The following is a 24,198-nucleotide window of genomic DNA, read 5'->3' on the forward strand; positions in this document are numbered from 1 at the left end:
GAGTGTTCTGCATATGTTTCCTCTTCTAAGAGTTTGATAGTTTCTGGCCTTATATTTAGGTCTTTACTCCATTTTGAGCTTATTTTTGTGTATGGGGTTAGGGAGTGATCTAATCTCATACTTTTACATGTACCTGTCCAGTTTTCCCAGCACCACTTATTGAAGAGGCTGTCCTTTCTCCACTGTACATTCCTGCCTCCTTTATCAAAGATAAGGTGACCATATGTGCGTGGGTTTATCTCTGGGCTTTCTATCCTGTTCCATTGATCTGTCTTTCTGTTTTTGTGCCAGTACCATGCTGTCTTGATTACTGTAGCTTTGTAGTATAGTCTGAAGGCAGGGAGCCTGATTCCTCCGGCTCCATTTTTCGTTCTCAAGATTGCTTTGGCTATACAGGGTCTTTTGTGTTTCCATACAAATTTTGAAACTTTTTGTTCTAGTTCTGTGAAAAATACCAGTGGTAGTTTGATAGGGATTGCATTGAATCTGTAGATTTCTTTGGGTAGTAGAGTCATTTTCACAATGTTGATTCTTCTAATCCAAGAACATGGTATATCTCTACATCTATTTGTATCATCTTTAATTTCTTTCTTCAGTGTCTTACAGTTTTCTGCATACAGGTCTTTTGTCTCCTTAGGTAGGTTTATGCCTAGATATTTTATTCTTTTTGTTGCAATGGTAAATGGGAGTGTTTTCTTGATTTCACTTTCAGATTTTTCATCATTAGTGTATAGGAATGCCAGAGATTTCTGTGCATTAATTTTGTATCCTGCTACTTTACCAAATTCATTGATTAGCTCTAGTAGTTTTCTGGTAGCATCTTTAGGATTCTCTATGTATAGTATCATGTCATCTGCAAAGAGTGACAGCTTTACTTCTTCTTTTCCGATTTGGATTCCTTTTATTTCCTTTTCTTCTCTGATTGCTGTGGCTAAAACTTCCAAAACTATGTTGAATAAGAGTGGTAAGAGTGGGCAACCTTGCCTTGTTCTTGATCTTATTGGAAATGGTTTCAGTTTTTCACCATTGAGGATGATGTTGGCTGTGGGCTTGTCATATATGGCCTTTATTATGTTGAGGAAAGTTCCCTCTATGCCTACTTTCTGGAGAGTTTTTATCATAAATGGGTGTTGAATTTTGTCAAAAGCTTTCTCTGCATCTATTGAGATGATCATATGGTTTTTCTCCTTCAATTTGTTAATATGGTTTATCACATTGATAGATTTGCGTATATTGAAGAATCCTTGCATTCCTGGAATAAACCCCACTTGATCATGGTGTATGATCCTTTTAACGTGCTGTTGCATTCTGTTTGCTAGCATTTTGTTGAGGATTTTTGGATCTATATTCATCAGTGATATTGGCCTGTAGTTTTCTTTCTTTGTGACATCCTTGTCTGGTTTTGGTATGAAAGTGATCGTGTCCTCGTAGAAGGAATTTGGGAGTGTTCCTCCCTCTGCTATATTTTGGAAGATTTTGAGAAGGATAGGTGTTAGCTCTTCTCTAAATGTTTGATAGAATTCACCTGTGAAGCTATCTGGTCCTGGGCTTTTGTTTGCTGGAAGATATTTAATCACAGTTCAATTTCAGTGCTTGTGATTGGTCTGTTCATATTTTCTATTTCCTCCTGATTCAGTCTTGGCACACTGTGCATTTATAAGAATTTGTCCATTTCTTCCAGGTTGTCCATTTTATTGGCATAGAGTTGCTTGTAGTAATCTCTCATGATCTTTTTTATTTCTGCAGTGAAAATTGTTACTTCTCCTTTTTCATTTCTAATTTTATTGACTTGAGTCTTCTCCCTTTTTTTCTTGATGAGTCTGGCTAATGGTTTATCTATTTTGTTTATCTTCTCAAAGAACCAGCTTTTAGTTTTATTGATCTTTGCTATTGTTTCCTTCATTTTTTTTCATTTATTTCTGATCTGATTGTTATGATTTCTTTCTTTCTGCTAACTTTGGGGTTTTTTGTTCTTCTTTCTCTAATTGCTTTAGGTGCAAGTTTAGGTTGTTTATTTGAGATGTTTCCTGCTTCTTAAGATGGGCTTGTATTGCTATAAACTTCCCTCTTAGAACTGCTTTTGCTGCATCCCATAGGTTTTGGGTTGTCGTGTCTCCATTGTCATTTGTTTCTAGGTATTTTTAAATTTCCTCTTTGATTTCTTCAGTGATCACTTTGTTATTAAGTAGTGTATTGTTTAGCCTCCATGTGTTTGTATTTTTTACAGATCTTTTCCTGTAATTGATATCTAGTCTCATGGCGTTGTCGTCGGAAAAGATACTTGATACAATTTCAATTTTCTTAAATTTACCAAGGCTTGATTTGTGACCCAAGATATGATCTATCCTGTAGAATGTTCCATGAGCACTTGAGAAAAATGTGTATTCTGTTGTTTTTGGATGGAATGTCCTATAAATATCAACTAAGTCCATCTTGTTTAATGTATAATTTAAAGCTTGGGTTTCCTTATTTATTTTCATTTTGGATGATCTGTCCATGGGTGAAAGTGGGGTGTTAAAGTCCCCTACTATGAATGTGTTACTGTCAATTTCCCCTTTTATGGCTGTTAGTATTTGCCTTATGTATTGAGGTGCTCCTATGTTGGGTGCATAAATATTTACAATTGTTACATCGTCTTCTTGGATCGATCCCTTGATCATTATGTAGTGTCCTTCTTTGTCTCTTGTAATAGTCTTTATTTTAAAGTCTATTTTGTCTGATATGAGTATTGCTACTCCAGCTTTCTTTTGGTTTCCATTTGCATGGAATATCTTTTTCCATCCCCTTACTTTCAGTCTGTATGTGTCTCTAGGTCTGAAGTGGGTCTCTTGTACACAGCATATATATGCATCTTGTTTTTGTATCCATTCAGCCAATCTGTGTCTTTTGGTGGGAGCATTTATTCCATTTACATTTAAGGTAAATATCAATATGTATGTTCCTATTCCCATTTTCTAAATTGTTTTGGGTTCGTTATTATAGGTCTTTTCCTTCTCTTGTGTTTCTTGCCTAGAGAAGTTCATTTAGCATTTGTTGTAAAGCTGTTTTGGTGGTGCTGAAGTCTCTCAGCTTTTGCTTGTCTGTAAAGGTTTTAATTTCTCCAGCAAATCTGAATAAGATCCTTGCTGGGTTGAGTAATCTTGGTTGCAGGTTTTTCTCCTTCATCACTTTCAGTATGTCCTGCCACTCGCTTCTGGCTTGCAGAGTTTCTGCTGAGAGATCAGCAGTTAACCTTATGGGGATTCCCTGTGTGTTATTTGTTGTTTTTCCCTTGCTGCTTTTAATATGCTTTCTTTGTATTTAATTTTTGACAGTTTGAGTAATATGTGTCTTGGCATATTTCTCCTTGGGTTTATCCTGTATGGGACTCTCTGTGCTTCTTGGACTTGATTAACTATTTCCTTGCCCATATTAGGGATGTTTTCAACTACAATCTCTTCAAATATTTTCTCAGTCCCTTTCTTTTTCTCTTCTTCTTCTGGAACCCCTATAATTCGAATGTTGGTGTGTTTAATGTTGTCCCAGAGGTCTCTTGAGACTGTCCTCAGTTCTTTTCATTCTTTTTTCTTTATTCTGCTCTGCAATAGTTATTTCCACTATTTTATTTTCCAGGTCACTTATCCGTTCTTCTGCCTCAGTAATTCTGCTATTGATCCCATCTAGAGTCTTTTTCATTTCATTTATTGTGTTGTTCATCATTGTTTGTTTCATCTTTAGTTCTTCTAGGTCCTTGTTAAATGTTTCTTGCATTTTGTCCATTCTATTTGCAAGATTTTGGATCATCTTCACTATCATTATTCTGAATTCTTTTTCAGGTAGACTGCCTATTTCCTCTTCATTTGTTAGGTCTAGTACGTGTTTATCTTGCTTCTTCATCTGCTGTGTGTTTTTCTGTCTTCTCATTTTGCTTATCTTACTGTGTTTGGGGTCTCCTTTTTGCAGGCTGCAGGTTCATAGTTCCTGTTGTTTTGATGTCTGTCCCCAGTGGCTAAGGTTGGTTCAGTGGGTTGTGTAGGCTTCCTGGTGGAGGGGACTAGTGCCTGTGTTCTGGTGGATGAGGCTGGATCTTGTCTCTCTAGTGGGCAGGTCCACGTGTGGTGGTGGTGTTTTGGGACTTACTATGATTTTAGGCAGCCTCTCTGCTAATGGGTGGGGTTGTGTTCCTGTTTTGCTAGTTGTTTGGCATAGGTTGTCCAGCACTGTAGCTTGCTGGTCGTTGAGTGAAGCTGGGTGCTGGTGTTGAGATGGAGATCTCTGGGAGATTTTCGCCGTTTGATATTATGTGGAGCTGGGAGGTCTCTTGTGGACCAGTGTCCTGAAGTTGGCTCTCCCACCTCAGAGGCACAGCACTGACTCCTGGCTGCAGCTCCAAGAGCCTTTCATCCACATGGCTCACAATAAAAGGGAGAAAAAGTAGAGAGAGAGAATTAGTAGAAGTAGGAAGGAAGGAAAAAGGGAAGGAAGGAAGGAAGAAAGAAGAAAAGGAGGAAAGAAAGGGAGGAAGGAAGGAAAGAGGGAAGGAAGGAAAAAAGAAAGAAAGCAGATACAGTAAAATAAAGTATAATAAAGTTATTAAATTAAAAAATAATTATTTAGAAACAGAGGGATGGATAGAACCTTAGGACAAATGGTGGAAGCAAAGCTATACAGACAAAATGTTACATAGAAGCATACACATACACCCTCACAAAAAGAGGTAAAGGGGAAAAAATCATAAATCTTGCTCTCAAAATCCACCTCCTCAATTTGGGATGATTCGTTGTCTAAAGGAGGGAGGGAGGGAAGGAAGGAAGGAAGGAAAGAAGGAAAGAAGGTAAGATATAATAAAGTTATTAAAATTAAAATTAAAAAATTAAAAACAAAAACAGAATTCTAGGACAAATGGTGGAATCAAAGCTATACAAATTCTCACACAGAAGCATACACTCACAAAAAGAGGAAAAGGGGAAAAAATCATAAACTTGCTCTCAGAGTCCACCTCCTCAATTTGGGATGATTCGCGTCTATTCATGTATTCCACAGATGCAGGGTACATCAAGTTGATTGTGGAGCTTTAATCTGCTGCTTCTGAGGCTGCTGGGAGAGATTTCCCTTTCTCTTCTTTGTTCGCACAGCTCCCAAGGGCTCAGCTTTGGATTTGGCCCCGCCTCTGCGTGTAGGTTACTGGAGGGCGTCTTTTTTGCTCAGACAGGACGGGTTTAAAGGAGCCGCTGATTTGGGGACTCTGGCTCAGGCCAGGGGGAGGGAGGGGCGTGGAGTGCAGGGCGAGCCTGCGGCAGCAGAGGCCGGCATGACGTTGCACCAGCCTGAGGCCCGCCGTGCGTTCTCCCGGGGAAGTTGTCCCTGGATCCCGGGAACCTGGCAGTGGCGGGCTGCACAGGCTCCGCGGAAGAGGGGTGTGGAGAGTGACCTGTGCTCGCACACAGGCTTCTTGGTGGTGGCAGCAGCAGCATTAGCATCTCCCGCCCGTCTCTGGGGTCCGCGCTTTTAGCCGTGGCTCGCGCCCGTATCTGGAGCTCCTTTAAGCAGCACTCTTAAACCCCTCTCCTTGCGCACCAGGAAACAAAGAGGGAAGAAAAAATATCTTGCCTCTTCGGCAGGTCCAGACTTTTCCCCGGACTCCCTCCCGGCCAGCCATGGTGCACTAACCCCTTCAGGCTGTGTTTACGCAGCCAACCCCAGTCCTCTCCCTGCGCTCCGACCAAAGCCCAAGCCTCAGCTCGCAGCCCCGTCCGCCCTGGCGGGTGAGCAGACAAGCCTCTCGGGCTGGTGAGTGCTGGTCGGCACCGACCCTCTGTGCAGGGATCTCCCCGCTTTGCCCTCCGCACCCCTGTTGCTGTGATCTCCTTCGCGGCTCCGAAACTCCCCCCTCTGCCTCCCACAGTCTCCGCCCACGAAGGGGCTTCCTAGTATATGGAAACCTTTCCTCTTTCACAGGTCCCTCCCACTGGTGCAGGTCCCATCCCTATTCTTTTGTCTCTGTTTTTTCTTTTGCCCTACCCAGGTACGTGTGGGGTTTCTTGCCTTTTGGGAGGTCTGAGGTCTTCTGCCAGCATCCAGTAGGTGTTCTGTAGGAGTTGTTCCACGTGTAGATGTATTTCTGATGTATCTGTGGGGAGCAAGGTGATCTCCGCGTCTTACTCTTCTGCCATCTTCCCCTCAGCCTCTGTGTTTTAGTTTTAATAAAAGACATTAAACCTTATCTTAAAGGTCAACTTCAGATTTCTTTTTAAACTCAAACCTGGTGTTTAATGTTTAAACCACAGCTTATAATTATTTTTCTTGAAGCAATGCTTTTCTCCATTACTTCTGTAGAGAGGATTTTTCTGTCAGAGAAATGTCAAAAATGAGAAAAGTACTTGCAATAACTTCATTTGAAGACAGAATACCTGAGGACAATTTAGATTTCACACAGCTATACTCAATAAGAAAAAATGCTATCAAATCTGTGAAACATCAAATTCCATGAAATCTCATGGAGACCCTGAAAAATTGATCTTTTAAAAATATTTAGAAATAGCAAGGAGAAACCAACAGATTATTATTGCCTATATACTTTAGGAAATCTTATTGTGCTATATCTTCTTCAAGGTTGCATTTTGGGGGGTTTAGTTATGTTTACATGGTCATAATTTTACTGTGTAATAAAGCATATACTTTACGTGGGCCTCTCGTTGTGGCCTCTCCCGTTGCGGAGCACAGGCTCCGGACGCGCGGGCTCAGCGGCCATGGCTCACGGGCCCAGCCACTCCGCGGCATGTGGGATCTTCCTGGACCGGGCACGAACCCGTGTCCCCTGCATCAGCAGGTGGACTCTCAACCACTGCGCCACCAGGGAAGCCCTAAAGCATATACTTTACATAATCAATTTAAAGCACTATTTTCTCTGAGTATATTAATATAAATTATTTATTTAAAGTGCATAAATATTTATACGTTGTAAAATCATATTTTCTTAATTTTATTTAAAACACTAGCATAATGTTATTTACAAGAGTTATAATCTGCTAATTAAGAAGTTTAAATATAATTACTATGAAAAAAAGGACTGGATTAGGTTATGCACACTCTAAAAATAAAATAACATAAAAATGCTTTTACAAATTTCCAATGTTTATCAAGAATTTTTTTTGGAAGGTAAAATATTAGAATTTCATATTATCTCCCAAATCTGCATATAGATAATCTTCTGTATTTGTGAACTACTGATATTAGTCATGCATGTCTTATGCATATTTATTAGGATATATTGTTATTGGTGTTTAAAGGTACTAACAATTGATACCTCCCCTCCATTAGAGAAACATTGTATGGGCAAGTCGTATCAACCATATTTATAATCAGCAAATATGACCAATCTGAACTTCTATTTCCCAGTCTTATGACTTCCTCTCATCTCCTACTCTTATGTATGATACAGACACACAAAGATGCACAAACACATATACACCCTCTACTTTTGTTTGTAGTTGCGTTTATGTGTGCATATGTGTATTTATAAATAGAGTTCCATGTGATCCTTAAAATTGAGAGAAAAGGTTAATTATTCTCGGTAAACCGTTACAGAAAGTAAAAAAAATAATAATCTGTTACATGCAACCTTCAAGATAAAAATAATGACATGAAAACAACAATTCCACAAAATGAAAGAAAAATACATTTGATAAATTTTAAAAACAGAAAATATACTACTGATAAAACTTATAAGAAGGTCACAAGAAAGCCCTAGCGTAATAATATTCATGATAAATGTTGATGAAGACTGTTTCCTTATTAAGCGGTGAATATTGTTAAGATTTAGGTTGAATAATAATGACCATAAGCTAAAGAAGCTTTGCCTCCCTATTTGGCCTTTTCTGACACCACCTTGGCAGGAGTTTTCCCACAGCTTGTTACTGTCTGGGGAAGGTAGAGTGGTCCCTTGGCCTTTGCTCAATTGGACAGGGTCACAGTCTTGTCTTTGGAGGACTGTTTAACTACAGTGCTTATTTTTTAAAAGTTTACCATCTTGCTAGGCTGCCTATTTCCTGGTTCTATGGTGAGAAAGAGAAGGCCTTTGGGGAGATTTTTGAGTCTGACCCTTCTGATATTTCAAAATTCCTGCCTTCTTTAGCTCCTTGTTCAAATTATACAAGACTAAAAGAAAATCCAGTGAAATCCCTGCCCCACCATTTTGGAGTCCCAATGTCCATAGACAGTTTGCTTTTTCTCCACTTTTCAGAGTCTAATGTTTGTCTTATATATAATGTCCAGGGTTTTTAATTGTACTTAGAAAGAGAAAAAGCAAAAATTATATCTACTCCTTCTTCACAAAAGCTGAAGTCTTGATAGATAATTTTAAAAGACTTGTAAAGCAACTGGACCACCAATTTGGACCAAAAAGGAACAAGATTTATCAAATTTCAAGAAGACTCCAAGCCCCCAAATTGGTGGAGGCTGAAAGCAAGCAGAAAACGCCAAGTCATCTGCAAGTATGTGCCTGCTTATTTTCTCTGTTGATAGTTTATCTTTTTTTCACTTTTGCTTTTATTTTTACTATTATATCCTGCTTCTACTTCCCGAACTTAGAAGCAGGGTCTAATCAGGAATGTTTCTTGTCCCTAGAGATGGGGGTCTTGTCACCTTTTTACCTTGTGGAATTTCAGCACTCCTATGGAGCTACAGACTGTTATGTGCTTCTTGTTCCTCCCGTTTAGGAATGGAAGAGTCTATTACAGTCATCGTGTTGCTTTATTACCACTGCATGGTGGGTGTGATGGGGTCAGATAGCTTGTTTAATAGTTCATATTCCTTAGATCAACAGCAGCCATCTCTGAGGAGATACGGTCAAATTTAATACAAATTGTGAAATTCTAGACATTGAGCTTTATGCCAGAATTTGATAACTTTGGGATCATGCATAAAAGCGAGTATATTTTGCATGAGCCTAGAATGTAAATATCTGCAACCAGAGACAGTGGTAGCTTGTAAAAATGGGATATATTCTTTCTCTCTCTGCATCCTTATCCTGACACTGCAGATTCTCTCATCAATTGTTTTCCCTCCCCTTGAATTTGCGTTGGCCACATGACTTTATCTGGCCAAATAGGGCGCTGGGAAACATGAAGCAAGAGAAAACTGAAGAGCCATTCTTGTGCATCAGGGCTCGCCCTTTCTTACTGCACTTGGAACCTTTTGGCTGCCATGTGAAGGGGCTGAAGTTAGTCATCTGGAAAATGAGAGGCCGTGTAAAGAAGAACCAAGGTCACAGACCAGAATCAGTAAGCTTGGCACCTACAACTGACACGTGGGACCAACCAAGGTCACCGGAGCCTGCCGCAGACCAGATGGGACCACCTGGCTAAACTGATGATTTTTTATTTTTTAACTGTAAGTTTTGATGTCATTCGCTAGGCACTAAAAGAGCCATCGTCAACAGTGAAGAAGATACTTGCAATACATGTATCCACCAAATTGTCCCAGACTTCACTACACATAAAGGACCTTCTTTAAAAAAAATTAAAAATATCATCCCCCCGCAAAACGTTCATAGATTTGAACATTTTCACAAAAAATACCCAAATGTCTAATAACTATATTAAAAAGTCCTCACCTTCATTGGCGATCAGGGAAATGCAAGTTAAAAATACATTCCCATTCCCCACCTGGCCCATGTTCTCAAGTCCATTCTCTATGTCTGTCTCCGTCTTTATTCCTGTCTTCCCACTAGGTTCATCAGTACCATTTTTTTTAGATTCCATATATATGTTAGCATACGGTATTTTTTTTTCTCTTTCTGACTTACTTCACTCTATATGACAGGCTCTAGGTCCATCCACCTCACTACCAATAACTCAGTTTCATTTCTTTTTATGGCTGAGTAATATTCCATTGTATATATGTGCCACATCTTTATCCATTCATCTGTCGATGGACATTTAGGAAAAAATAAAATAAAATAAATACGAAAACCACAATGCAATATACATGTATCAGATTTACTGAAATAAAGCATCAGAACATACCAAGTATCAGGGAGGATGCTGTTGAGCAACCACACTCACAAATTGCTGGTGGGAGTATAAATTGATATTTTTAAAACTGCTTGTCAGCATCAACTCAAGTTAAAAATACACTTACACTGTTACCAAGCAATGTTATTTCTAGATACAAATCTGAAAGAAATATGTCCATATGCTTACAAAAAATATACTAAACTGTTCATAGCAGCATGATTTGTAATGGTCCCAAACTAGACACTATACACATGTCCATCAACAGAAGAATGGATAAGCTGTCATGCAATGACACAAAATAACATTGAACAGCAATGATGTAAATAATCTAAAATGCTTCACAACATGAATAAATGTCACAAAATATAATTTTGAATAAGGTAAATCAAAAAAGGTATACAGTGGGGCTTCCCTGGTGGCGCAGTGGTTGAGAGTCCGCCTGCCGATGCAGGGAACGCGGGTTCATGCCCCAGTCCAGGAAAATGCCAAATGCCGTGGAGCGCTGGGCCCATGAGTCATGGCTGCTGAGCCTGTGCGTCCGGAGCCTGTGCTCCGCAGCAGGAGAGGCCACAACAGTGAGAGGCCCGCGTACCACAAAAAAAAAAAAAAAAAGGTATACAGTATATTGTATCCAAATACGGGATAAAAATAGGAAAATGTAACTTAATCTGTTAGAAATCTAAATGGTGTTTTTTTGGGGGGGAAAGGAAGACTACAAGGAAGCATGAAAGAAGCCTTTGTGGTACCAATAATATTCTATTTCTTAACCTAGGAGCTGGTTACACAGGTGACATCAATTTGGAAAAATACATAGATGTACACTTATTGAAAGGATATATATCCTTTTGTTAAATGTTAATAAAATGCAAAAATTAATATTCATGGTTGGATTTCATTTGAATATCAATATCTTCCTAAACAAAAACAATGAAACAACAAAAATAAGTGAGCTGAAAGACAGAATGGTGGAATTCACTGCCATGGACCAGAATAAAGACAAAAGAACGAAAAGAAATGAAGACAACCTAAGAGACCTCTGAGACAACATTAAACGCAAAAACTTTCACATTATAGGGGTCCCAGAAGGAAAAGAGAGAGAGAAAGGATCCGAAAAAATACTTGAAGAGATTGTAGTCGAAAACTTCCCTAATATGGGGAAGGAAATAGCTACCCAAGTCCAGGAAGTGCAGAGAATCCCATACAGGATGAACCCAAGGAGAAACACACTGAGACACATAGTAATCACACTGTCTGTCAAAAATTAAAGACAAAAAAAAATTATTGAAAACAACAAGGGGAAAATGACAAATAATATACAAGGGAACTCCCATAAGGTTATCAGCTGATTTCTCAGCAGAAACTCTACAACCCAGAAGGGAGTGGCACGATATACTTAAAGTGATGGAAGAACCTACAACCAAGAGTACTCTACCCAGCAAGGATCTCATTCAGATTCAAAAAAGAAATCAAAAGCATTACAGACAAGCAAAAGCTAAGAGAATTCATCACCACCAAACCAGCTCTACAACAAATGCTAATGGAACTTCTCTAAGTGGGAAACACAATAGTAAAAAAGTACCTAGAAAAACAAACCCATAGCAATTGAAAAATGGTAATAGGAATGTACATGTTGATAGTTATATTAAATGTGAATGGATTAAATGCTGTAACCAAAAGACACAGGCTCACTGAATGGGTACAAAAGCAAGACCCATATATATACTGTCTACAACAGACCTACTTCACACCTAGGGACACATACAGACTGAAAGTGAGGGGATGGAAAAAGATATTCCATGCAAATGGATATCAAAAGAAAGCTGGAGTAGCAATTCTCATAAGATAAAGTAGACTTTAAAGAATGTTGTAAGACACAAGGAAGGACACTATATAATGATCAAGGGATCAGTCCAAGAAGAAAATATAACAATTATAAATATATATGCACCCAACATAAGAGCACCACAATACATAAGGCAAATACTAACAGCTATAAAAGAGGAAATTGACAGTAACCCAATAATAGTGGGGGGACTTTAACACCTCACTTACACCAATGGACAGATCATCTAGACATAAAATTACTAAGGAAACACAAGCTTTAAATGAAAAATTACACCAGATAGATTTCATTGATATTTATAGGACATTCCATCCAAAAACAACAGATTACACTCTCTTCTCAAGTGCACACGGAACACCCTCCAGGTCACAAATCAAGCCTTGGTAAATTTAAGAAAACTGAAATCATATCAAGCATATTTTCTGACCAAAACACTATGAGATTAGAAAACAATTACAGGGAAAAAAACCGTAAAAAACACATATTCCAGCAGGTAGCGTTCCAGAGAGCAGGAACCGTCTCCACTCTTCCCCCGGAGATTCTGCATTTTCTGAGCCGTGTGGATGAAATGCTCTTGGTGCTGCAGCCAGGAGTCAGTGCTGTGCCTCTGAGGTGGAAGAGCCAACTTCAGGACACTGGTCCACAAGAGACCTCCCAGCTCCACATAATATCAAACAGCGAAAATCTCCCAGAGATCTCCATCTCAACACCAGCAACAAGCTTCACTCAATGACCAGCAAGCTACAGTGCTGAACATGCTATGCCAACAACTAGCAAGATAGGAACGCAACCCCACCCATTAGCAGAGAGGCTGCCTAAAATCATAAGAAGTCCACAGACACCCCAAAACACACCACCAGATGTGGACCTGCCTACCAGAAAGACAAGATCCAGCCTCATCCACCAGAATACAGGCACTAGTCCCCTCCACCAGGAAGCCTACACAACCCACTGAACCAACCTTAGCCACTGGGGACAGACATCAAAACAACAGGAACTATGAACCTGCAGCCTGCAAAAAGGAGACCCTAAACACAGTAAGATAAGCAAAATGAGAAGACAGAAAAACACACAGCAGATGAAGGAGCAAGATAAACACGCATTAGACCTAACAAATGAAGAGGAAATAGGCAGTCTACCTGAAAAAGAATTCAGAATAATGATAGTGAAGATGATCCAAAATCTTGCAAATAGAATGGACAAAATGCAAGAAACATTTAACAAGGACCTAGAAGAACTAAAGATGAAACAAACAATGATGAACAACACAATAAATGAAATGAAAAAGACTATAGATGGGATCAATAGCAGAATAACTAAGGCAGAAGAACGGATAAGTGACCTGGAAAATAAAATAGTGGAAATAACTACTGCAGAGCAGAATAAAGAAAAAAGAATGAAAAGAACTGAGGACAGTCTCAGAGACCTCTGGGACAACATTAAACACACCAGTATTTGAATTATAGGAGTTCCAGAAGAAGAAGAGAAAAAGAAAGGGACTGAGAAAATATTTGAAGAGATTATAGTTGAAAACTTCCCTAATATGGGAAAGGAAATAGTTAATCAAGTCCAGGAAGCACAGAGACTCCCATACAGGATAACTCCAAGGGGAAATACGCCAAGACACATACTAATCAAACTGTCAAAAATTAAATACAAAGAAAACATATTAAAAGCAGTAAGGGAAAAATAACACACAAGGGAATGCCCATAAGGTTAACAGCTGATCTTTCAGCAGAAACTCTGCAAGCCAGAAGCAAGTGGCAGGACATATTTAAAGTGATGAAGGAGAAGAACCTGCAACCAGGATTACTCTACCCAGCAATACAGACAAACAAAAGCTGAGAGAGTTCAGCACTACCAAACCAGCTTTACAACAAATGCTAAAGGAACTTGTCTAGGCAAGAAACACAAGAGAAGGAAAAGACCTACAAAACAAACCCAAAACAATTAAGAAAATGGGAATAGGAACATACATATTAATAATGATCTTATCGATAGTTACACTACATAATGATCAAGGGATAAATCCAAGAAGAACATATAACAATTGTAAATATTTATGCACCCAATATAGGAGCACCTCAATACATAAGGCAAATACTAACAGCCATAAAAGGGGAAATTGACAGTAAAACATTCATAGTAGGGGACTTTAACACCCCATTTTCACCAATGGACAGATCATCCAAAATGAAAATAAATAAGGAAACCCAAGCTTTAAATTATACATTAAACAACATGTACTTAATTGATATTTATAGGACATTCCATCCAAAAACGACAGAATACACATTTTTCTCTAGTGCTCATGAAACATTCTACAGGATAGATCATATCTTGAGTCACAAATCAAGCCTTGGAAAATTTAAGAAAATCGAAATTGTATCAAGTATCTTTTCCGACCACAACGCTATGAGACTAGATATCAATTACAGGAAAAGATCTGTAAAAAATACAAACACATGGAGGCTAAACAATACACTCCTTAATAACGAAGTGATCACTGAAGAAATCAAGAAGAAATTAAAAAATACCTAGAAACAAATGGAAATGGAGACACGACGACCCAAAACCTATGGGATGCAGCAAAAGCAGTTCTAAGAGGGAAGTTTATAGCAATACAATCCTACCTTAAGAAACAGGAAGCATCTCTAATAAACAACCTAACCTTGCACCTAAAGCAATTAGACAAAAAAAACAAAAAACCCCGAAATTAAGAAGGAAAGAAATCATAACAATCAGATCAGAAATAAATGAAAAAGAAATGAAGGAAACAATAGCAAAGATCAATAAAACTAAAACCGGTTCTTTGAGAAGATAAACAAAATTGATAAACCATTAACCAGACTCATCAAGAAAAAAAGGGAGAAGACTCAATAGAATTAGAAATGAAAAAGGAGAAGTAACAACTGTCACTGCAGAAATAAAAAAGATCATGAGAGATTACTACAAGCAACTCTATGCCAATAAAATGGATAACCTGAAAGAAATGGACAAGTTCTTAGAAATGCACAACCAGCCAAGACTGAATCAGGAAGAAATAGAAAATATGAACACACCAATCAAAAGCACTGAAATTGAAACTGTGATTAAAAATCTTCCAGCAAACAAAAGCCCAGGACCAGATAGCTTCACAGGTGAATTCTATCAAACATTTAGAGAAGAGTTAACACCTCTTCTTCTCAAAATCTTCCAAAATATAGCAGAGGGAGGAACACTCCCAAACTCATTCTACGAGGCCACCAACACCCTGATACCAAAACCAGACAAGGATGTCACAAAGAAAGAAAACTACAGGCCAATGTCACTGATGAACATAGATGTAAAAATTCTCAAAAAAATACTAGCAAACAGAATGCAACAGCACATTAAATGGATCATACACCATGACCAAGTGGGGTTTATTCCAGGAATGCAAGGATTCTACAATATACGCAAAGCAAGCAACGTCATACACCATATTAATAAACTGAAGGAGAAAAACCATATGATCATCTCAATAGATGCAGAGAAAGCTTTTGAGAAATTTCAGCATCGATTTATGATAAAAACCCTGCAGAAAGTAGGCATAGAGGGAACTTTCCTCAACATAATAAAGGCCATATATGACAAACCCACAGCCAACATCGTCCTCAATGGTGAAAAACTGAAAGCATTTCCACTAAGATCAGGAACAAGACAAGGTTGCCCACTCTCACCACTCTTATTCAACATAGTTTTGGAAGTTTTAGCCACAGCAATCAGAGAAGAAAAGGAAATAAAAGGAATCCAAATCGGAAAAGAAGAAGTAAAGCTGTCACTCTTTGCAGATGACATGATACTATACATAGAGAATCCTAAAGATGCTACCAGAAAAGTACTAGAGCTAATTAATGAATTTGGTAAAGCAGCAGGATACAAAATTAATGTACAGAAATCTCTGGCATTCCTATACACTAATGATGAAAAATCTGAAAGTGAAATCAAGAAAACACTCCCATTTACCATTGCAACAAAAAGAATAAAATATCTAGGCATAAACCTACCTAAGGAGACAAAAGACCTGTATGCAGAAAATTATAAGACACTGATGAAAGAAATTAAAGATGATACAGATAGATGGAGAGATATACCATGTTCTTGGATTAGAAGAATCAACATTGTGAAAATGACTCTACTACCCAAAGAAATCTACAGATTCAATGGAATCCCTATCAAACTACCACTGGCATTTTTCACAGAACTAGAACAAAAAATTTCACAATTTGTTTGGAAACACAAGAGACCTCGAATAGCCAAAGCAATCTTGAGAACGAAAAACGGAGCCGGAGGAATCAGGCTCCCTGCCTTCAGACTATACTACAAAGCTACAGTAATCAAGACAGTATGGTACTCACACAAAATCAGAAAGATAGATCAATGGTACAGGATAGAAAACCCAGAGATAAACCCATGCACATATGGTCACCTCATCTTTGATAAAGGAGGAAGGAATGTACAGTGGAGAAAGGACAGCCTCTTCAATAAGTGGTGCTGGGAAAACTGGACAGGTACATGTGAAAGTATGAAATTAGATCACCCCCAAACACCATACACAAAAATAAGCTCAAAATGGATTATAGACCTAAATGTAAGGCCAGAAACTATCAAATTCTTAGAGGAAAACATAGGCAGGACACTCTATGACATAAATCACAGCAATATCCTTTTTGACCCACCTCCTAGAGAAATGGAAATAAAAACAAAAATAAACAAATGGGACCTAATGAAACTTCAAAGCTTTTGCACAGCAAAGGAAACCATAAACAAGACCAGAAGACAACCATCAGAATGGGAAAAAACATTTGCAAATGAAGCAACTGACAAAGGATTAATCTCCACAATTTATAAGCAGCTCATGTAGCTTAATAACAAAAAAACAAATAATGCAATCCAAAAATGGGCAGAAGACCTAAATAGACATTTCACCAAAGAAGATATACAGACTGCCAACAAACACATGAAAGAATGCTCAACATCACTAATCATTAGAGAAATTGAAATCAAAACTACAATGAGATATCATCTCACACCAGTCAGAATGGCCATCATCAAAATATCTAGAAACAATAAATGCTGGAGAGGGTGTGGAGAAAAGGGAACCCTCTTGCATTATTGGTAGGAATGTAAATTGATACAGCCACTGTGGAGAACGGTATGGAGGTTCCTTAAAAAACTACAAATAGAACTACCGTATGACCCAACAATCCCACTACTGGGCATATACCCTGAGAAAACCATAATTCAAAGGGTCATATACCAAAATGTTCATTGCAGCTCTATTTACAATAGCCCGGAGATGGAAACAACCTAAGTGTCCATCATTGGATGAATGGTAAAGAAGATGTGGCACATATATAGAATGGAATATTACTCAGCCATAAAAAGAAACGAAATTGAGCTATTTGTAATGAGGTGGATGGACCAGAGTCTGTCATACAGAGTGAAGTCAGAAAGAGAGAGATAAATATCGTATGCTAACACATATATATGGAATTTAAGAAAAAAAAATGTCATGAAGAACCTAGGGGTAAGACAGGAATAAAGACACAGACCTACTAGAAAATGGACTTTTAGGATATGGGGAGGGGGAAGGGTAAGTTGTGACAAAGCGAGAGAGAGGCGTGGACATATATACACTACCATATGTAAAGTAGATAGCTAATGGGAAGCAGCCGCATAGCACAGGGATATCAGCTCGGTGCTTTGTGATCGCCTGGAGGGGTGGGATAGGGAGGGTGGGAGGGACATGTAAGATGGAAGAGATATGGGAACATATGTATATATATATAACTGATTCAGTTTGTTGTAAAGTGGAAACTAATACAGCATTGTAAAGCAATTATACTCCAATAAAGATGTTTAAAAAAAGAAAAACCCACAAACACGTGGAGGCTAAACAATGTTACTAAATAACAAAGAGACTGCTGAAGAAATCAAAGAGGAAACCAAAAAATACCTAGAGAGAAATTACAATGAAAACACGACAATTCAAAACCAATGGGATGCAGCAAAAGCAGTTTTCGGGGGTAAGTTTATAGCAACACAAGCCTACCTGAAGAAACAGAAATCTGAAACAAACAATCTAACCTTACACCTAAAGGAACTACAGAAAGAAGAACAAACAAAACCCAAAGTTAGCAGAAGGAAAGAAATCATAAAGATCAGAGCAGAAATAAATGAAATAGAAACAAAACAATGGCAGAGAGATCAATAAAACTAAAAGCTGGTTCTTTGAGAAGATAAACAAAATTGATAAACCATTAGCCAGACTCACCAAGAAAAAGAGGAAGAGGACTCGTCACTAAAATTAGAAATGAAAAAGGGAAGATACAAAAGACACCGCAGAAATACAAAGCATCCTAAGAGACTACTACAGACAACTCTATGCCAATAAAATGGACAACCTGGAAGAAATGGACAAATTCTTAGAAAGGTATAACATTCCAAGACTGAACCAGGAAGAAATAGAAAATATGAACAGAACAATCACAAGTCATGAAATGGAAATTGTGATTAAAAATCTTCCCACAAGCAAAAGTCCAGGACCAGATGGCTTCACAGGTGAATTCTATCAAACATTTAGAGACGAGCTAACACCCATCCTTCTCAAAGTCTTCCAAAGAATGGCAGAGGAAGGAACACTCCCAAACTCATTCTATGAGGCCACCATCACCCTGATATCAAAATGAGACAAAGATACTACAAAAAAAGAAAATCACAGATCAATATCACTGATGAATATAGATGCAAAAAATCCTCAACAAAATAGTAGCAAATAGAATCCAAAAACACTTTAAAAGGGTCATACACCATGATCAAGTGGGATTTATCCCAGGGATGCAAGGATTCTTCCATTCACGCAAATCAATCAATGTGATACACCACATTAACAAATTGAAGAAGAAAAACCAGATGATCTCAATAGATGCAGAAAAAGCTTTTGACAAAATTCAACACCCGTTTACAATAAAAGCTCTCCAGAAACGGGGCACAGAGGGAACCTACCTCAACATAATAAAGGCCATATATGACAAACCCACAACAAACATCATTCTCAATGGTGAAAAACTGAAAGCATTCTCTCTAAGATCAGGAGCAAGACAAGGATGTCCACTCTCTCCACTATTATTCAACATAGTTTTGGGAGTCCTAGCCATGGCAATCAGAGAAGAAAAAGAAATAAAAGAAATACAAATTGGAAAAGAAGAAGTAAAACTGTCACTGTTTGCAGATGACATGATACTATACATAGAGAATCCTAAAGATGCCACCAGAAAACTACTATAGCTAATCAATAAACTTGGTAAAGTTGCAGGATACAAAGTTAGTGCACAGAAATCTCTTGCATTTCTATACAGTAATGATGAAAAATCTGAAAGAGAAATTAAGGAAACACTCCAATTTACCATTGCAACAGAAAGAATAAAATACCCAGGAATTAACCTACCTAGGGAGAAAAAAGACCTGTATGCCGAAAACTGCAAGACACTGTTGAAACAAATTAAAGATGATACCAAGAGATGGAGAGATATACCATGTTCTTAGTTTGTAAAATCAATATTGTGAAAATGACTGTACTACCCAAAGCAATCTACAGATTCAATGCAATCCCTGTCAAATTACCAGTAGCACTTTTTACAGAACTAGAACAAAAAATCATAAAATTTGTATGGAGCCACAAAAGACCTGGAATAGCCAAAGGAGTCTTGAGGGAAAAAAATAGAGCTGGAGGAGTCAGGTTTCCTGACTTCAGACTATACGACAAAGCTACAGTAATCAATACAGTATGCCCCTAGTACAAATACAGAAATATAGATCAATGGAACAGGATAGAAAGCCCAGAGATAAACCCAAGCACCTCTGGTCAACTAATCTATGACAAAGGAGGCAAGGATATGCAATGGAGAAAAGAGTCTCTTCAATAAATGGTGCTGGGAAAACTGGGCAGCTACATGTAAAAGAATGAAATTAGAACCCTCCCTAACCAAAAATAAACTCAAAATGTATTAGAGACCTAAATGTAAGACCGGACACTATAAAACTATAAAACTCTTAGAGGGAAACATAGGAAGGACACTCTGACATAAATCACAGCAAGATTGTTTTTGACCCACCTCCTAGAGAAATGGAAATAAAAAGAAAAATAAACAAATGGGACCTAATGAAACTTAAAAGCTTTTGCAAAGGAAAGGAAACTACAAACAAGACGAAAAGATAACCTTTGGAATGGCAGAAAATATTTGCAAATGATCAACGTACAAAGGATTTATCTCCAAAATATATAAACAGCTCATGCAGCTCAATATTAAAAAAAACAAACAACCCAATCCAAAAATGGGCAGAAGACCTAAATAGCCATTTCTCCAAAGAAGACATACAGATGGCCACGAAGCACATGAAAAGCTGCTCAACATCACTAATTATTAGAGAAATGCAAATCAAACCTACAATGCGGTATCACCTCACACCAGTTAGAATGGGCATCATCAGAAAATCTACAAACAACAAATGCTGCAGAAGGTGTGGAGAAAAGGGAACCCTCTTGCACTCTTGGTGGGAATGTAAATTGATACAGCCACTATGGAGAAGAGTATGCTGGTTCCTTAAAAAACTAAAAATAGAATTGCCATATGACCTAGCATTCCCACTACTGGGCATATACCCAGAGAATACCATAATTCAAAAATATACATGCACCCCAATGTTCATTGCAGCACTGTTTACAACAACCAGGTCATGGAAGCAACCCAAATGCCCATCGACAGATGAAAAGATAAAGAAGATGGGGTACATATATACAATGGAATATTACTCAGCCATAAAAGGGAAGGAAATTGGGTCATTTGTAGAGACGTGGATGGACCTAGAGACTGTCATACTGAGTGAAGTAAGTCAGAAAGAGAAAAACAAATACCGTATATTAACACATATATGTGGAACCTAGAAAAATGGTACAGATGAACTGGTTTTCAGGGCATAAATAGAGACACAGATGTAGGGAGCAAATGTATGGACACCAAGGGGGGAAAGCTGTGGGAGGGTGGGGGGTGGTGGTGTGATGAATTGGGCGATTGGGGTTGACATGTATAAACTGATGTGTATAAAATTGATGAGTAATAAGAACCTGCAGTATAAAAACTAAATAAAATTAAATTAAAAAACACGAAGAAAGAAAAAGAGTGTAGCAGACAGTAAGAGAGGGCAACTTATCTTAATAGAGCATTTTTAAACAGTTACTAAAATCACATCATTTGCCTGGAAAATTATGTGTTTGGAAATGTAAAGATGTGAAAGAGTATTTTTGGTTCAAAGAGTGCCTAAGAAAGGGAAATTATCGAATATTAAATTGTAAACGTCTATAGACTTCTATGGTATCAGAGTTTAAGAAACAATGTCAGAATGTGTTAAGAATCTAGTGCATGATATTTATAGCACCATTATTTAAAATACCCAAACAGTGGGGGAAAGACAATGGCCATCAACTGATGAATGTTTAAATGCAACATGTTACAGCCATACACTGAAGTATTACTCAGCAGTAAAAAGAAGTACTGACACATGCTACAACACGGATAAATCTTGAAGTCATTTTGCAAAATGAAAGAAACCAGTAACAAAAGATCACATAATGTATTATTCCTTTTATATTAAATATCCAGTATAGGCAAATCTGTAGAAATAGCAGTTATATTAGTGGTTGCCAGGGGCTAAGGGCAGAGGGGAATTAGGATTGTAAATGGCCATGAAGATTTAAAAATATGGGGGGAGGGGTTTGATGAAAATATTCTCAAATATTTGAAATAGTGGTAAAAATGGCACAATTCTATGAATATATAAAAACAATTGAATTACCTGCTTTAAATTGGTGAATTTTATGGTGTGTGAATTGTATCCCAACAAGGCTCTTACAAAAAATAATGTAGGAGGGATTTATAAGACACTTGCCATACATATGAAATAGAAGATTCAAAAAAAGTATACAGTTACTTATATGACTTGACAATTATATCAAGTTCAAAGGTGAAAAACAAAGGCCCAGACTTCTATTCCTAGCAATGGCAAGGTAACTAATTCGGCTGAACCCTCAAATGAATACAATTTAAAAAACCTGACAGTGGGTGTTCCGAAATATCAGGTACTTAAAATCATTGAAGAATTGACAAAATACTAAGAAACTATTAAGCTAAGAAAGAAAACAAAAATACAATGGAGAATGAGAATCAAAAGGGCTAAGTGAGGGACCGGGATTCTGAAACTGCTTTGCCCTGAGGGAAATAGTTAATTCAAACAAACCTGGGTTTGATTTTAACATTTCTGCAAAAAGAAGGGAAAATAGTTGAAAAGGAAGAAGTCCAATAATATCTAGTGTTGGTCAGGATATAGAGCAACAAGAATATCTCTGCTGGAGTGAAAATTAGTAAAGCCACAGGAAAAAGTAATTATAAAGAACTATAGCTATTACACCAATACTGATGAACCGAGGAACATATGATGAGAAAAAGAAAAATGAAAACTGCAGACATGTATATTGTTTAGTGTTATATGCGTAGTCGGTGAAGCAAATTAAAAAAGGAAAATCAAGCAAACCTCTATGTAAGCAGTTAAGGATAGGGTTGCCTCTCTCTAAGGAAAATCCAGAGAGCTTCACTTGACATGAATATTCTGTTGAGCGAGAAACAAGATTGTTCCCAAACAGGGGGATTTCAAAACCAAAAGTGGTTACGAAGCTTAGCTCTTAGCAGTTACTGCTCAGTTTACAGACATGAATGAGGGAGTACATAGTTTTGTGTTTGGTTACTAGAAACTTATGTTCCTTTTAGGGTGGCAGCACTCAGCTTACTTGTCTGTATTGGATTGACTAGGAAGCTGGAAGGTCACGGTGACATGAAGAAAGCTTAAGTTTTGGTTAATGTCAGAGTCAGCATTTCAGGGAAACCAAGAGAGTTTATGTTTCAGTTACCTGGTTGTGAGTGTATAGTCTAGAGGTCTATTCAAAGCATGGCCTTTATTTTGGATTCTGTTTAACACCCCAATAATAAAAGGAGAATCTAGCCACAATCAAATCTCTTACCTGCATGGTGGATTACTGGTATTCACTTTAATAATATTTAATTAATGATAATATGTATAAAATTATGTATACATTACTTGTATTTAGGCACTTCTTTCTATAAAAATTTACATTAATAAAAATCTTTCAATCAATTGATCCATCTCAGGATCTATTGATATTATCTGTATCTATGCCGAGTTCCTTGACTCTTGTGACTGCTCTCCTTCTACACAGGGTGGTCAGCTCTGGGTTATTGTTTCAAGCTGATCCACATTGAGTCATGAGTCGTAAGATGTTAACATCCTGTTAACACCAGATACCTGTCCAATAGGGGAGGTGCATTGACTCCCATTAGTAAAATGAAAGATGTGACCTTGGGTTTCACCTTTGCCCTATTCAGGTTTGTCAGCTCTTGCTTGGATTCCGTGAACCATCTTAGCATCATTCTAGTAAGTTTCTTTTTTTTTTAATCACATACAAAAACTTAGAATGTAAAAACAATCTACCCAACTCTTCCCCCCACAAAATCATAAAGTATCTGTATGCAGTTAATTGTTTAGACTTAAATTGTTTTATGATTTCTATGTCTGGCTATAGTATGTGATTGCTACTTCAGATACTCCTCTTTTAGTATAAGTAACCATTTAAAAAATTCTAATTATACATTGACACAAGAAAATTTCCAGAACCGATGTAGGCACTATTTGTCATTTCACCCCTATTTGGGCAATTGAATGTGTTATTTATTTTGGCAAAATTATCCTGGATGTCAATAAACTTCTGATAGTAAAACTTAATGAGCCTATGTTTGTTAAACCCAAATGTCCTGGATTTCTGTCCTTTATCTGCACTATGTCCATTTTACAAGGGAAATTTAACACATTGTTTACATTGCTCTAGAATACTTAGGTTTGCTATTTGCGCTTCCATAAATTATCAGTAAATTTACCTAGTATGATTTGAGAATTTGTTCAAGCTAAACTTTGTTAACCACTCTTATTCTGAATAGAAAATATTGATTTTATAATACAGAAGTCACTGTGAGAGTACATGCTGAATTGCATAGGGCTAGAGTCTGTCAGTCACTGACTAAAAAGATTCAAGGGTAAATAATGTCCTGAATCATAGTATTTAGTTGAATCTTTAGTTTTCAAAGTGTTGCATTATTCAAGAGAAGAATAGATTATGCTACAGAAAATTATGAGTGACATGTTAGATTAAATAGTAATTACATAAATATTCTATCATGGTCAATATAATGTTCATTAGAAAACTATTTTTTA

At 37.6% G+C, this 24,198-nt stretch overlaps 1 long non-coding RNA gene across 1 annotated transcript in view; it reads left to right on the forward strand.

Annotated features, from left to right (window-relative positions):
* The window catches only part of LOC132504416 (uncharacterized), a 48,913-nt gene extending 25,549 nt beyond the window's left edge, over positions 1–23,364 (forward strand). Inside the window, exon 3 of the long non-coding RNA XR_009534878.1 lies at positions 23,316–23,364. This is a non-coding gene — a long non-coding RNA (uncharacterized LOC132504416). The remainder of the gene's footprint in view (positions 1–23,315) is intronic.
* Positions 23,365–24,198: the final 834 nt, after the last annotated feature.

Source organism: Lagenorhynchus albirostris, chromosome 14 (assembly GCF_949774975.1).
Source record: "Lagenorhynchus albirostris chromosome 14, mLagAlb1.1, whole genome shotgun sequence".
Taxonomy (NCBI): Eukaryota; Metazoa; Chordata; class Mammalia; order Artiodactyla; family Delphinidae; genus Lagenorhynchus; species Lagenorhynchus albirostris.